This window comes from Procambarus clarkii, chromosome 70, assembly GCF_040958095.1.
Source record: "Procambarus clarkii isolate CNS0578487 chromosome 70, FALCON_Pclarkii_2.0, whole genome shotgun sequence".
Classification (NCBI taxonomy): domain Eukaryota; kingdom Metazoa; phylum Arthropoda; class Malacostraca; order Decapoda; family Cambaridae; genus Procambarus; species Procambarus clarkii.
Window position 1 is genome coordinate 1,679,244 of NC_091219.1, and position 16,859 is coordinate 1,696,102.

The window sequence follows — 16,859 nt, forward strand, 5'->3', positions numbered from 1 at the left end:
CTCTAGTAGAGGTAGGATTATTGCCTAGTGAGTGCAGAATTTGACCCTAGGCTACCATCAGTACTTGTTCAGTATTATGAGCAGCCCAAGTACAAGTCCCACAAGGCTTCACCAACTAGCCAGTATGGATAATGCAGGGAGAATGAAAAGAACCCTTGCAGGTCTTAAAGGCCACTTAACAAGACAGATCAAGAAATGTGAAGATTTGTACAACAATCAACAGTTGATTATGCTGACCTGGAAAGCTATTATCAAGCAGCTGCAGGTAAATTTGAGCAAATTAAATGTCAAATAGCAACATATGTGGCTGAACTTGCCAACACTAATTTATCAGAAACAGAAATAGACGACATTATGGTTGATCTAGCGAATTATGAAGATCACACTCAGGCCACGTTACAGCCTTATGTCAAATTAATTGCCCAGAACAAGGCAACAGCAACAACAACAACAGTTGCATCTAATACGAGTCAAGCAGAAGCTCGACTCCCTCCAATTAATTTACCCACTTTCTCAGGAAAAGATGAGGAAGATTGGGACGAATTTTGGAACAAATTCGTTGACCTTGTAGACTCAAAACAATCTTTACCAAAGAGTAGTAAATTCTCTTATTTGCAAGGCCAATTATCAGGTGAGGCTAAAACAGTAGTATCCCATCTGAGATTAACTAATGACGGCTATGATCTGGCAGTAAAACTCCTCAAGGATAATTATGCTGATCCAGAAGTAAGAACATCACATTTAGTTCATGAGCTGTTGCATTTACCCCCACCGGAGGCTTCAGCTGATTCACTCCAAGTCTTCAAGCTGGAGGTAGAATCATTGATCAATGCCCTCAGCCTGACAGCAGATACAAACGGGGCTGAGTGGGTCTTGAAAATAATTGTCCAGGAGAAAATACCTAGGGACATATTGAGACAAATGAGTGCTCATTACAATAAAAGCATCTTATCCATGAATGAAATATCTGAAGGTTTAAAGTCAGTAGTTCATCAATTACGAACACATGACAAATTAAAACCACCAAGTAAACCATCAGAAACCAATAATAGTAAACCACAGAGTACCAAAGGTACTCCAAATCAATCTAGACAATATAATTCAACACCAAAGTGGAACAGTGGCAGTGTGGGCGTATATGCAGTGGGACCCTCCAAGCCTATAGTTACTGTGTCACCCAAGAACGTGACACCAAAGGGTACTGGAAGCTATGGAACATGTTTGTTCTGCAATGAGAAACATTCAATGTACCACTGCCCTAATTTTCCTGATAGTGACGCCCGTGTTGAGCGACTCAAAGATTTGCAACATTGCACGAGGTGCCTCAGGAAACATAACATCAAGGACTGTGATACCCAATTACACACCTGTAATAGGTGTAACAAAGGTCAACACCATGCAGCATTGTGCAGAGACACCAAAACAACGTCTCCAAACCCCAAGGTGGAAGATAGCATTCCCACCACAGTACAGTACTGCAAGGTGCAACCAACAAAGAGTGTCCAATCGGCAAAGTCTAAAGGTAATACGACTTTGCCTACTGCCCAAATTACCATCCTGAATAAAAGGGCCAAGGTCCATACCCGTGGGTTGTTTGACCAAGGATCCCAGAGAACATATGTCACTAAAAAGTTGGCAGATGAACTACAATTAAGGCCTGTAGCCCAGATGTCATTCAATATCTCAGGGTTTGTAACAAATGCAGGACCTCAAGTCTACCAGGTGGTACAACCATCAGTACGTTTAGGCAGGTACGTCTGTCGAGTTCAAGCCATTGTGGTGGACAAAATACCAGTAGACCTACAAGTTCAAGGTCTGAGAGCAACAGCCAAATTCCTGAGAAATAGAGGAATAAAATTGGCAGATAATATTAAGTCTGATCACCTCACCGACTTCGGTCTCCTTGTAGGGACAGACTATTGTCATCGATTCATCGGTAGCCCTACTAAATATCAGGGTATAACCATGTTAAACTCTGCAGGAGGTAAATTACTCTCAGGCCCAGTATCAAGCCTGAGGAGACCTATGCCTGCAGATAAACAATACCAGTAGAGATCTAAATTTGTCAGCTGATTATATTTCTCCAGTAGCATTATACTAAGGAGATTACAGCTGACTATAGTAACAGAGGTTGATGTTAGTATCATCATTTAAAGCTGGAGATGAGTTCATGAGGCCTCAGTGGCAAATCAGTGAACAGTAGCCTAAAACAGCTACAAGTCACTGCGACCAATGTCACTGAACCTACTGCAGTCTCAGAACCATACTTTACTTTAATGATGAGCTATTCAATCTTCTGAATCAATTAACTAAATTAAACCCCAATAAATCTGATGACTGATTTGATACATTTATTATTTAATCAAGATGTATTCCATGGGTCTCAGTGTTTATATATCAGTGACTAGTTACCTGAACAAACTTCAAGTTATATCTAATGTCACTGATCTCACCGCAGTCCCTGAATCATACTTGACTGTAGTACTTGATCACATTCAGTCTTCTGGGTTAAATAATATGTAATAAGGCTTGAATATTAGCCTTTCAAGAGTTGACAGGGAAATAAAATCGCATTAGACTTCTAACCCCTACAACTCTAGTACGGGACATCCGTCCTGTACGAACAGACACACAAATGTGTGATTACTAACTATTAACATCAAATTAATCTAATAATTCGAAGGGGGAGTATCGGTGTTCGTCTGTTCTAAATAGGACTTCGACCCGTGAGCAGCCCCCTGGGGAATTATGTCGGAAAATCCGACACCATTTAATAATCATACAGATAATAGCTGTATTACCAACAAGTTACCCATAGAAAACGTAACTTGTAGTGGAATTACCGTCTAAAGAAAACGGGATATCATCACCACACACTATTATAATTCACCACCTATTATGGTGGGAATTATTCTTAAATACATTAGTCTTTGGACTTTACCATCATAAAAACATCTTATATAAATTAACTTAATTATCAATATTAAAGTAGAGTAAATGTGACCCTTCTATCACTTTCTGAAATCTGGACAATGTAAGCCAGGCGTCAGGTAGGAAGGAGGGCAGCCATTGTTGATACTAGACCAGAGGCACACGGGAGCAAATACGGCTCCTGTTAATTTTACTTGGACGTAGTGTTATGGAAACCAAAGGTGTACCATTTTCAACACGCTGTCAACAAATTCAAGTTAAGTGTTCTTTCCGAAACCCGTTTATTTTCATTTATGGCCATTAATGTCATTATATAGGGTGTCCCAGTTAGAGCACGTGGTAGCCTCAAACTAAAGGTAATTAAGCCAGGTCTTCATGTTCCATGTACAGTTTTCTCTGAAATACTTGTCATATATAGAATCTGGCTTTACAGCTAGCGCCCTTTTGACAGGTCAAGACGAGGAAGCATATGCTTTGTGCATCAGTTACTGGGTGATGGAAGCTACCTCAAAGAGGATAATTTGGTGTCTACACCCTAGTTATACCTGGTGGACTAACCTGCTGTACTATAAGATAAGGAACCTTTTCAATGTATGTAGTTACTGTAGTTTGATTAGCTGCATATATATTTAATTAATAAACCCCCCTAATGTGTAGAGGATCGATTTGTGAGATTATGAGATTATTGCAGAAATACAGTCCACTTATCATTATACAAATTGCTATCGAAGTATATAAATTAACGTAAATATAAATTCATATAAATTAAATAAATATAAATCTCACAGGTCGGTTCCCACAAATCGTGACAAACACGATTTGTATTATTTGAAATTTAAAACAGTCTGATCTTTCCACATTTGACACAATTCAATGCTGCACAATAAACAAAACCTCCACTGGGTCTGACTTTCCAAACTTCACGTTGGCCCCGAAAACGAGGGGATGTTCACCCAACTTCATTTCTCAACCATTCACGTTGGGTCCACTATAATATGGGGTGTGAACAAACACTCTCTCCTCTTCCAACATTAGTCCTATATTTCTTTGGGCTCCTCACACTCGCGGGCATAATGTCCTCTCACACCACAGTTGAAGCATCGGCTGCCTCCCCTGGGCGGCCACTCGCCAGTCCCCCTGGCGGTACCACTTGCAGACGTTCCCTGGGTCCTCCTTGGACTCCCTGTCGTCGTGTCCGGGACTGCAGCACTTGCTCCCGAGCTAGGTCCACTGCTCACAGCTTGGGGCTTCCTCCCCGCGTCCCTTGAGCTCTTGAACTAGGTTACCTCATTGGGTACACTACTGTTGGGAGAGTCCCCACCCGTCCTCGCTCCTCCTGAACTCCTAAAGTTCCCTCCCGACCTGGGGTAAGGCGAGTGTCTGGGCGGCCCCTCCCTCCTGAGATGTAGTGCCTCCTCCAGCGGCTCGGTCCGCTGCAGCCTTCAGGTCCTTAATACCTGCTTCTCTCACCCTTACTCGCAACTCAGGATGGAGCACCGACATAAACTTCTCCATCACTATCAGTCGTTTGATATCATCCGCCGACTCCGCTTCCCCCGCCTTCAACCATCGTAGGAATTTCCGTTCTATATCCCTTACGGTCTCGGCGTAAGTCTTTCCCGACGCTCTCGTACACTCTCTGAACCGCTTCCGGTACATCTCCGGAGTCAGCCGGAATGAGTGGAGCACCGCATTCTTAATCACGTCGCAACTAGTACACTCCTCTAGGTCCAGCATGTTGTAGGCTTCCCGGGCCTCACCAGTCAACCTGCCTTGGACCAGAGCAGCCCAATCATTTTCCGGCCACTCCTTCAGAGTTGCTATCCGTTCAAAGTGTTCGAAGAACGCCTCAGCTTCTTGTGGGTCGAACGTAGGTAAGTCACGTTCCTTTACCTTGAGGTCATCCCGCCTTGCAGGTAGTGAGGGCAGACCACGCTCAACGCGACGCAATTCGACTTCTTTCTTTGCCTCTATCTCCTCCAGTCGCAGTTGTCTCTCTCCTTCTTCTCGCTGCAGCCGAGCTTCATGCTCACGCTCCTCTCGCTGCAGCTCAGGTGCACGTTCCTCTCGCTGCACTTGCGCTTCTCTCTCCTCTCGTTGCAGCTAGGCTTCCAGTTGCATCTTCATTATTTCCAGTTGCAGGCTCCTCTTACTACAGCTGGACCTTCCACTGCTCCCATGTTCACTGTGAATTCTCTTCACACTGGTAGGCGCTTGGGGTGGCTCTAGTCGGGACGGTTCACCTTGCGACGGCTCTCCTCGGGACGGCTCCTCTTGAGATGGCTCCTCTCCCGTCGCCTCCTCTTGAGCTGTGAGCTGTGCCATGATCTCTATCCTTCGCTCCGCTACCTTAGTCGTACTCAACCTGATCCCAAAGTGGTTTGCCACTTGTTGGAGCTGGGCCTTGGTACACTCTTCCAAAATTCGTCCCTTGTGTCAATAAATTTCTTTACTTTGTCCTCCTCCATCTCTATATCATTGAGCATACACGACAGCACAGACAAGTTAGTAGGCACTAATTTCACCGTTTCAGTCCCTTAGCTGGTTGAGTAACAGTACCACTGAATTCACTGGCCACACTGTATTAATACCCTGGCAACACTTGTCTTGAAATTTGGGCCACACTGTAGCTTGATCCACGCTTCCTGGCGAAGTTCCCAGTTTTTGGCTACTGGGGTTCGAATCCTGGCAAGGTCGCCAGTTCTTGTCACGGGGGCATGGGCCGGGGCTCTGCTAGCACTCAGCTGCTAGGGGTTCAAATGGCTGAATACTCAGCCCCTCCGACTCCCGGGATTCACCGGAGTCTCCTTGGTCACACAGGAGAGGACCAACAATCCCCACCTCCACAAGTCTTTGCTTCCACCATAAAAGGGGTGCCACTGATTCACCCTGGAAGCCCTTCAGTCAAACACGGGGAAACTACTGTTAACAGTTTCGGCCTAGACCCGTGGAGGAGTGAAGGAAGACTCAGGCTTACCTTATAACCATAACCTCCCTGAGTCTTGCCTGCCAGACAAAAAGGTTGCAGGAACTCCTTTCCCGCCTGTCTTCTCTATCTTCTTCTTAACAAGGTCGCCAGCTGGGTTATTATATCTGCACCCCAACAATGCAGTTCAGTGGGTGTATTATGTATTGTTTGTTGCCAGAAGGTTGCTACTCCCATAGATCTGCTATTGGACTGTCGGCCCAGGGTACTCTCCCAGGAAGGTCTGTGTGGCTTTACCTCTCTCTAGCCACCACGTTACTAGTTGCCACCATTCAGGCACTGATACTGATCGGATGGCTAAGGGTACACTTTTATATAAGTCTGTGCTGCTTTTACCACTCTCCAGGCAATAAGAACTTTTATAGAGAACGTAGTGTTCCATAGGTGGTACTATAATAACCTTCGTGTATGCTCATAGAGAAATATTATAATGGAGGCACACTTAAACACAGTGATAAAATGTGTGAATTTACTGACGCAAATTACATGAACACACATACAATCACAAGTAATACATGAATATGAAAATAAGGATAATAAGTCTGGAGATCGCCAGCCTCTTCTTCCACGACCTCCAACACTCCTTCAACTGGGCAGAAAGACAAGAGTCCCACACTCTCTCACAGGAGGCCTCTTCACCACGTCGGCGCCTCTTCACTGTCCTGCCATCCATACACACTGTCCCCTCTGACAGTCCTGGACACAAGCTGCCTTGCAGCCTATTCTACTACTAAAGTATTAATGTCCTATTGCCACATACATAAGTGAATATTGTGGCCTATCTAGCCTACTCACACTAGGGGTAATGGGAGGGAAAATGATCTACCTTACATTCCTGGCTCACGACGCCTGTCCCTCGATGGTGTGAGGTTCCCACTCTTCCTGAGTCGATCCTTGACGATCCAGGAACGTTCCACAGGTCCTCAGGTGTCATGGAGCCTTCGCGTCGTCGCCGTTCCAATCCCTGAGATTCAGCTACCCCAATCCTGGTTCATCGATGGGCACTGAGCTAATCACTATTTTCCCACACTCGCCCCTTCCACAAGGCGTTGCTCCTTGTCCTAGGAACGGTGTCGTCTTTCCAAAACTCTCAGTGGATGTGACCCGGTCACAGCTAGGCCTGCCCGCCACACCTTTCCAGGCCCTCAACGTCCAGCGTCGCCGCCCATTGTCGTCGCCGAAAATTTTCCACGTTTGGCATTCTTTTGCTCAATAAACTTGGTTCCTTTTTGCTTCCCAGAAGCGCGGGGTCTCCAATACATAAGATGGTCTGCGATAGCCAGCTCTAATCCATTAAGAAAGGCTTGTAGAGCCTCAAATCCTTGAGAGTTGACCGAGGTGCATCCTCTCGCCTTCACGGTCAGGTCAACTCTGACGTTGGCGTTGCCCGGGGCACTCGGTGACGTCATGGCGGGCCCTGATTGGTCGCCCGCGACCTAAGTCGGCCAATCCGCGATTGGCTAGTGTCCCTTCCAAAACGTCATATCTGCAGTAGGGGATACTCTTTCATTTTATATCAGGGCGCCAATTTCCCCTTACTTACAACTTATAATGTAACTTTCTCCCTTAACTAGCAGCCGGTCTGGTCGCCACATATATCAATAGACTCCCTGAACCTCAGAGAATCAGTAGGGTGAGCTGATATGACTCTTAAAGCAGGCAAACGAAAGAAATAGGAGAGGGCACCGTAACAACATTAAATTTATTATCAAACTATAAAGAATTATGTTATCAAGATAATTATTAATAAGTATGACCACTGGTAAATGTGTAAACATAGAAAATGTTAAGGAATGGGTTGCTTGCTGCTCCAAAATTACATCGGAATTTGACATAGAGATACTTAGGCCAAAAACTGAAGCACTATAAATCGCAGCGGCTCGCAAAATGTTCGTACCCTGTTTTCTGTTAGTGGGTCCTCGTGTAGGGTAATTTCAGGTAATTTAGCTCATCAGTTTAGTACGTTTGAAACGTATGGGAGAATGGGCTGGAGCAGCGAGCAGCCCTTCGTCTGCATCATATGGATACTTAAATTCCTGTTATTGGGTCGGTATAAGAGGGATTGACTGAACACTTTACCTCTCTCCTAATATTAACTTGATATACTTATGCAACTACAATGCCCATCACCTGACAATTTATAATCATTACTGACTATGTCTTGAAGTTTGAGTTAATGAGGCAGAAAGGGACCGCAGGAATCCTCAAGTTGTGCCTTCGGCCTGTAATCTGACGTTACAGTGATTGTCAGGTGAGTATAACATCTCTATCTCTATGCACATATTATCTGGATCCATTTATTCATGTATAATTATATATTCAGATGATGAGTCATAATAACGTGGCTGAAAAATGTTGACCAAACCACTTACTAGAAATTTAAGCGACGACGACATTTCGGTCCGTCCTGGACCGATTGGATTACTGGTCCGTCGATGGACCTGGATCAAGTCGATTGTGATGAGACGCGGGAGGCAAGGGCATTAAGTAGGCAAGAGAGAAATGAGGAGATGGAAATCTTAGAGGAAGATAAGAGCAAGGCAAAAGGTACGGAAGGTAAGGTGTAATAATAGGAATAAGAAAGGGATCATAAGAGAAAAAAAAACAAAGATAAAAGGAAGGGTTGGATTATGTTAGGTCACGTTTGTTAGAAAGTGTAAGCCATTTGAGTACATACTGTGAAAGGGAAGAGTCAACAGCAACAAAGCCAGGACTAGGTTGTGTATCAGAGCCGATTCGACAAGACGGCGTCTGTGTAGAGGTAGGAAAGATTATTTTAGAGGAAGACCAATGAATAGGATGATTAGGATCTCTAACATGACAGAAGAGAACATTGTTTGTGTCTGCGGACTTAACTCTTCTTTTGTGTTCCTTTTGTCTGTCATTTAGTGTTCGGCCAGTTTCACCAAAGTATTGGAGAGGACAAAACGAACAGCGAATAGAGTAGACACCAGCAGCAGGAGGAGCAGTGTGACCTAGATTGCTACGAAGAGTGTTAGTTTGTCGAAAGGCGAGCTTTATGTCAAGAGGACGAAAGGTATTAGTAGGAGTTTTGAGTTCAGAAATGAAGGGAAGGCAGAGCAGTGCTAATTGTGTCGGAAGTAGGTTTAGGATGAAAGAAATTTCGTTCAGCTTGAGAATAGACACAGTTGATAAAATAAAACGGGTAACCAAGGCGAGAGAATGATTTGTAGATAAAGGAAATTTCAGAATCAAGAACCTGAGGGTCGCTGATGCGTAGAGCGCGGAGGAAGAGAAACAAGAATATTTTTCTGAAGAGGATGATGGTAGGAAAGGAAGTGAATTTACTTGAAAATGGTCCAGGCCGGACCGAAACGTCGTCGTCCCTTCAATTTCTAGTGTGTGGTTTGGTCAACATAATTATATATTCTTACTCAAATGCTGGCTACATAGTATAACATCAACCAAACACTGGTAGTGATCTGTTCATACTTGTATATCTACATAACTTTATTGTGCAATTAGGGCAGACCTTAATAATCTAAAATTCAAATCCTATTGTGCTGATGGAAATTCCCTGTTGAAATGATAATTAACGTTAAGCAATAAACTCACTTGTAGGTCTCCGATTATCGTATACATTATATATGAGAATGTATAGTCTTCAACACAATAATGCCTGTAGCCTCTTCACTTTCAAACTATGTATTATAGTATTGGATTAACCACCCTGAAAAAACTCATTTACTTTGACATTTGGGATTACGGAGCATTTTGGTTTCAAATTTCCATTTACATAATACACATGAGCAAAGTGAAAATTTTCCATTTGTCCCATTTTACATTCCATGCGGTTGTGATCCATGAGTCTTTCAATTTTTACCGAGTCCTCAGTACTTCAGTTCACACATGATCTTCGTATCGACTGTGCATTCCCTCTCCTCGACGTATACGTCAAGACCAGAGACGCCACCTTCACTACTGACGTCTACACGACACCAACAATCATGGGTGTGTGTGTGTGGATGGCCTCAGTGAGTGACGCTACTGATACAAGACAAGTGTGTGATGAACTCATACACACGTAGACCTCTCACCCACTGCACAAACTGCACCCAACGCACAAAGAATTGAAGAGTATGGTGCAAGCCCCAGTAAACTATGGATAAACAAAGAAGTGAACACCTGTATTACGAAGTATCTAAATAAATTGTACAACTCCACCCACACCAGCAGTCGCCCCCACGCAAGTTAGTCAGTAAACTAGCCCGACATTCAAGATAATAGGCAAGCAGGCAGTCAGGCTGACAGTAAGGCAAGATAATAGGCAGGGAGACAGAAAGGCAGACATAGAGGCAAGCGATCTGGAAGGTAGGCCATCAGGAAGGAAGACATGCTTGCAGAATAGCCAGAAAGCAGGAGGAGAAGCAGAATGACAATCAGGCTGGTAGGTTTGCAAAATGGTTGGCAGGTTGACAGGATGGCATGAAGTCTGGGAGGCAGAATTCAGGCGGGAAGGATGAGAGGCAGGTTGGCAGGACAGCAGATTAACTGGCAGGTGGGACGTCCTGCAGACTGGCAGGAAGGCTGGCAGATTGGCAGACAGTCTTTGAGGCACACTGATATCATGGCAAACAGTCTGTCATGACGGCAGGCAGGAGAGAAGGAAGAACGGCAACAGGCTGGCAGGTCGGAAGACGGGTTGACAGAATGGCAGTAAGGTTGACAAGATGGCAGGAAAGTTGACAGTATTGCAGGCAATACAGCAGGTAGGCTGACAGGAAGGCATACAGGCTGGTAGGACGTCAGGCAGGAAGCTGAAAGATTGGCGATCAGTCTGTGAGACATGCTGGTATGATGGCAGGCAGGCTAGCAGGACTGCAGGCACGCTTGCAGGAGGGTAAACAGGCTTTGATGGTCGACAGAACGACAGGCAGTGTTGGAAATTTCCAACAGTTATTCTCATCCCTAATACAATAGGATGTATTTCCTGTATACACACACTTCACACTCATTTACTAATCCTTAGTACAATGGGATGTATTTCCTGTACTAAACGTAATAATTAACTAACACTACTAATCCATAGTTTAGTATCACAGAATTCATTGCATTAGGATGTAGGACATCATGTAATTTCTCCTAGAATTGTGGCAGTGTTGCGTAAGCCACCCACGGAGAATAAATTTCCACATATCTGTAGATGTAACAGAAGTCCAACCATTTACTTTCCTTTATCAAGGATAATTATTTAGTAATAGGTTTACTTTATTTAGTATACAATAGTTTACTGGAATTCCTTTACCAAGCTTGATAGCTGTTCCAGTAAATAATATTATAATATAAAATGATTTCCACCTCCAAAGGATTGTCGTTTTATTTGTGCAGTCTACATTAACAGAGTAGCACTACGAGAAAATATATTACCACATAATGCATTTATATATGACGGAAATATTCGTCATAAACACTTCCTTCCCTATTAAACTTCAAATAATTAAATATAACTTGTGCTCGGGGCCCCCACTGGGAGCTATCGAGCATGCACGTCCCGAGAGGGAAGGGACTCTTGCCATTTTTGATCAACTGGCAATACGGTGTTCCGAAGCGGTTCATACAAATCCCGCAATCTAGCAAGCATCCGTACATCATCGGGCTTCAGATTGAGGACGCAGCTTACCAGAATCGCGGGCATCAGTTCGGCAGACATTTTTACCTTTTGTATTATTATTTTAAGCTCTAATAATAATTATTATAGGTGCCATGTCGTGACGCTGCAGGCGATAAAATAAACCCCATGTAAGTGCTGTTTCCACCCCTCCAAATATTTACATATTGCATTTATGTGTGTGAATACTAATTTGGAGGGGAAATTATGGAATTTAATTATTGCAGCATGGTGCAACACCACTGAGTAAGCGTGTGACTGTCATATACTCACGTGTTCCAAGGATCACTATCTCAAGCTGTTTCCAGACTGTTGTAGAGACTGGACTCCACCTACGTCCCTCTGTCACAGCTGAGATTTAATCAGTTTTCATTGTAGATAGTACCTTTTAATTATTGAGAGTAAATACATACTATATTGCATTGATTACTTATTAATCTTTATCATACAGTAGTATTTTTGCATTACAAGTTTTTATCATTATCTATGTGTGTACATATTATCATTATTATTATCATATAATATATGTTGCACGTAGATTAATCTCATAGAATACCCCCCAAAATGTGTCATGGAAAGCTGGTTCTAGATTGTATAGAATTTAGTCACTGCAGAACAGAATATAAAAATTTATTACATATAATCATAGAGATCAATAAGTCACTGGTTCTCTCATTTAACAACGCATTCTGGTTCTTCGAGCTATCTTAGAATTATTATTATTTGCATTTATAGAATTATACACTTTATTAGTATTAAACTAGAGCCAGATTTCCCCACAGGCAGGCTGACATGAGGTCAGGGAAGCTTGCGGAATGGTAAAATGGCAGGCAGGACGGCAGACAAGTTAGCAGACTGGCAGGCTGAATGGCAGCCAGGATTGCAGGACGGAAATTAGGCTAACCTGCTTAATGTCTGTCCTAATATCAGACTATCTAGCAGGCAGGCTGGCAGGACGACAGGCAGGTTGGGAGAACGGCAAACAGGCTGGCAGGCAGACCGGTAGGTAGGCTGGCAGAACGGCATACAGGCTGGCAGGCAGGCTGGTAGGCAGAACAGTAGGTAAGCTGGCAGACAGGCCGACAGGATGGCAGGCAGGCAAGCTAGAAAGCACTCTGGCAGGCTAGCTGACAGGCAGGTTGGGAAAGGTGGGAGGTGGGCAGATGGGAGGCAGCCTTGAGTTAAGATAGTCAGTAACCACATTAATCTGGTTAATCTGGTTGTGTCTGAGCCTTAAATATATGATGGACGAATTGTTAAACAGAGCAGTATGTATGGAGTAGTTTGGGACCCTAAAGACATGTTGCATTTTTATCAGATTAATAATTGCAACTAACTCTGGCAAGCTAGAGTATCAGAACCTTTCGTCAGACCCACCTCTTCCCATGGGCATCTTTAGTCAGCCCCACCTCTTCCCATGGACTTTTAGTCAGACCCACCTCTTCCCATGGACACCTTTAGTCAGACCCACCTCTTCCCATGGACACTTTAGTCAGACCCACCTCTTCCCATGGACACCTTTAGTCAGACCCACCTCTTCCCATGGACACCTTTAGTCAGACCCACCTCTTCCCATGAAACACCTTTAGTCAGACCCACCTCTTCCCATGGACACCTTTAGTCAGACCCACCTCTTCCCATGAAACACCTTTAGTCAGGCCCACCTCTTCCCATGGACACCAAGGAAGTACTGTGGGAATTTACTTACGAGAGCAATATTTATTAAGTTTAATTTTATATGAATAATTATTTTAAATTTTGGTTAATTATATATTTAATTACATTATAAGTTTATTTTATTAAAAGTAGTGGACTGAATCAGTCTGCACAACTGATTCCTTACACACTTGGGGGGGGGGGATTATATTAAAACCATAAATAACTAATCTTAAAAAAAATCTGTTAATTAAGTTTAGAATTTGGATTTAAGGCGTTGTACGGTCTTGCTCTCAGTCTGGACGCCAGCCTGCCTACAATATACATTGCAGTAATGCATAGAAAATGTATTGAATTATTTGATCACGAATTAGGGTGATTTATTATCGAGAGTACTTACCCATCAGTGCTGGTTGAACATGCCACATAACCATATCAGGCTGGTAAACTAAGAAGGGCCCCCTCCCTATAACTATCAGAAATGGAACAAGGCACTTCCCTTATTGTAGAAAAGGTCAATCAGCTGAGTTTACCATAGAACCTTAATACTCTTCAAACTCCAGCCCTGCATCAAGTGTACTCACCTAATTGGTCTTGCGGGGTTTGTGCTTTGGCTCTTTGGTCCCGCCTCTCAACTGTCAATCAACTGGTGTACAGATTCCTGAGCCTACTGGGCTCTATCATATCTACGTTTAAAACTGTGTATGGAGTCAGCCTCCACCACATCACTGCCTAATGCATTCCATCTGTTAATTACTCTCACACTGAAAAAGTTCTTTCTAACGTCCCTGTGGCTCATTTGGGTACTCAGTTTCCACCTGTGTCCCCTTGTTCGCGTACCACTCATGTTAAACAGTTTATCTTTACCTACCCTGTCAATCCTCTGAGAATTTTCTGGTAGTGATCATGTCTCCCCTTACTCTTCTGTCTTCTAATGTCGTGAGGTGCATTTCTCGCAGCCTTTCTTCGTAACTTATGTCTCTTAGTTCTGGGACTAGCCTAGTGGCATATCTCTGAACTTTTTCCAGCTTCGCCTTGTGCTTGATAAGGTACGGCCTCCATGCTGGGGCCGCATACTCCAAGATTGTTCATACATATGTGGTATATAAGGTTCTGAATGATTCCTTACACAGGTTCCTGAAGGCAGTTCTGATGTTAGCCAGCCTCGCATACACCGCAGAATTTATTCTTTTGATGTGTGCTCCAGGAGACAGGATTGGTGTGATATCAACACCTAGATCCTTCTCTCAGTTCGTTTCATGAAGGACTTCATCTCCCATTCTGTATCCTGTGTCTGTCCTCCAGTTTCCACTGCCTAGTTTCATTACCTAACATTTACTTGGGTTGAACTTTAGTAGCCATTCCTTGACCATTGATGCAGTCTGTCTAGGTCATCTTGTAGTCTCATACTGTCTTCCTCCGTCTTAACCCTCCTCATAATTTTTGCATCATCAGCAAAAATGATAGGAATGATTGTATACCATCTGGAAGATCATTGACATATATAAGAAACAGTATGGGTCCAAGGACTGAACCCTGCGGGACCCCACTGATGACATCTCACCAATCTGAGACCTCACCCCGTACAGTGACTCGCTGTCTTCTGTTACTTAGGTACTCCCTTAGAGTGTGTTCCATTTGGGTTAAGTGTAATATGGCAAGTCTCCTTTCTCAGTCAAGAAGCGCTCTTGCCCATTTAAATTTTATCACAATCCCAGAGAAGAGGTATTTAAATTTTACTGTCATTAAAATTATTTCAGCTTTTATTTATTTTGTTAATTTATGCTGAAAACCGTAACCAGACTCTATGAATTAAATATTTATGTATAGACACAAATACGCTCTGTACTCTACATGTTTGTGACGTGGCAGTCACACTTTCTCCACAATGAGTGGAGGAATTATTTACATTTCTTCCTATTGAAGATAAACTTAACTTTAATTTTGTTTTGATAGTTCTACACAGCAAACAGAAACTCTCTTTTCCTGATGTATATTTAGTTAAGTAAAATATAATAACTATAAATAAATATTGTATGGGAAATTTCCCACATAATTTCAGGGAAAAGAAACATGGATCGGAACCCACTGTTTAGGACTAGCCGAACACTTCATTACTCCTTTTCAGAATTTTTTAAATATTGTTTTAGTTTTAGTTTGCACTCCTGTGCACCAGTACGTACAGGATGGACGTCCAATATTGGAGGTCTCTTGGCGACCTCTTCTCCAGCCAACTTTTACAATGTCTTGAGGCTAGTGGTGCCTTTGCACTTTACTTTTACTATCGTCAAGGTACCCTGGCTGTGTGGGTGAACAGTAACAATACATCCTATAAGCCACTCTGAACGTGCAGCTGTTGCTGTCCATTAGAACAACATCGCCATGGTTGAAAGTGAATTCGGTTATAGGGGTTGGTAGTCCCATTGTGATACTCACACAGAACAGTTAATTCTTCCTTGTCCAAAACTCATTCGACCGACTGATTACCTGTGACAGGTGTTTATAACTCCGAGGTAAACCATTTTCCCCAACGTTTGAAGGATCTCTTACGTTCTTCATCAGTGAGGGAGGCAATAGGGGTGACAGATCCTCCATACATCAGATGAGATGGACTAACAGGCTCGTGTTGTCAGTTGTCGTCGGAGAGAAGTCAGTGGTCGGTTATTGACTCAGGACTTAATTTCTGTGACAACGGTTTGGAGTTCATGAAGATCTATTTTCTGGTAGTTCAGAGTTTTTTCCTTACGCAGCGTTTCATTGTCCCTACCATCCTCTCGTAGAACACCCGTGTCACAGTGCTCTGGGTGGTAAAATTGCCAGTATCACTGCCATTGATTCAGGGCAGTCTGAACAAGTGGGTGGTGCCAGACCTACAATAGGCATGCTTCACTATTCACCAAGCTGGACCCGTTATCGGGTATCATCAACTTGGGGCAGGATCTACATACAGCAAACCTGTGGAAGGCCTGGATGAATGATTCAACATTCATTGGGGAGTTACTTCCAGGTGAGCTCCTCGAGTGGTGGCACAAGTAAAAAGGCCTTAACAGCCTTAACGGGGACTTTATCCCTGGTGCCTGTTAGGATAATAGCTCCTGTGATGTCTACCACAGTGATCTCAAAAGGATGAAGGTGCAGTTCTCGGTCCCTAGGATGTGGTGGAGGTCCAGGGAAAGGACACACCGAGCATCGCACCTCAGGCAGACAGGATTTAAGAAATGCAGGATTTAAGAATTAACTTAACAGTTTGGCAACCTTAGGGAAGCCTGTACCCCACCATTGAGTGCACAGTGGTCGTGAAAGTAAAGCACAAGCAATTTACTTATTTAAAGATTCGGGGGGGAGGAACTGAGGTTGTTTACTTCAAGATCAACGTCTGTGTGCTGTAATCTTCCCCCGCAATGCAGAGCGTTCTGATTGTCTGGATCAATCCAAACACTTAAGTCATTTATATTTTTTGCTGAGAAGTTTCATAGTACTCACTCTAGGTTTACACTTGTGCATGTTTGACCCAGTACTTAGGAGCACCTTGTGCTCTTAATAATCAATCTACTTGTGCTTGATACCTACTTTCTGCAAGAAATCAAACACATTTTGGGTTACTCTGAGTAGTTTATTCAGAGCATAGCACCGAGAACAGTCAATTACTGAAGTCAA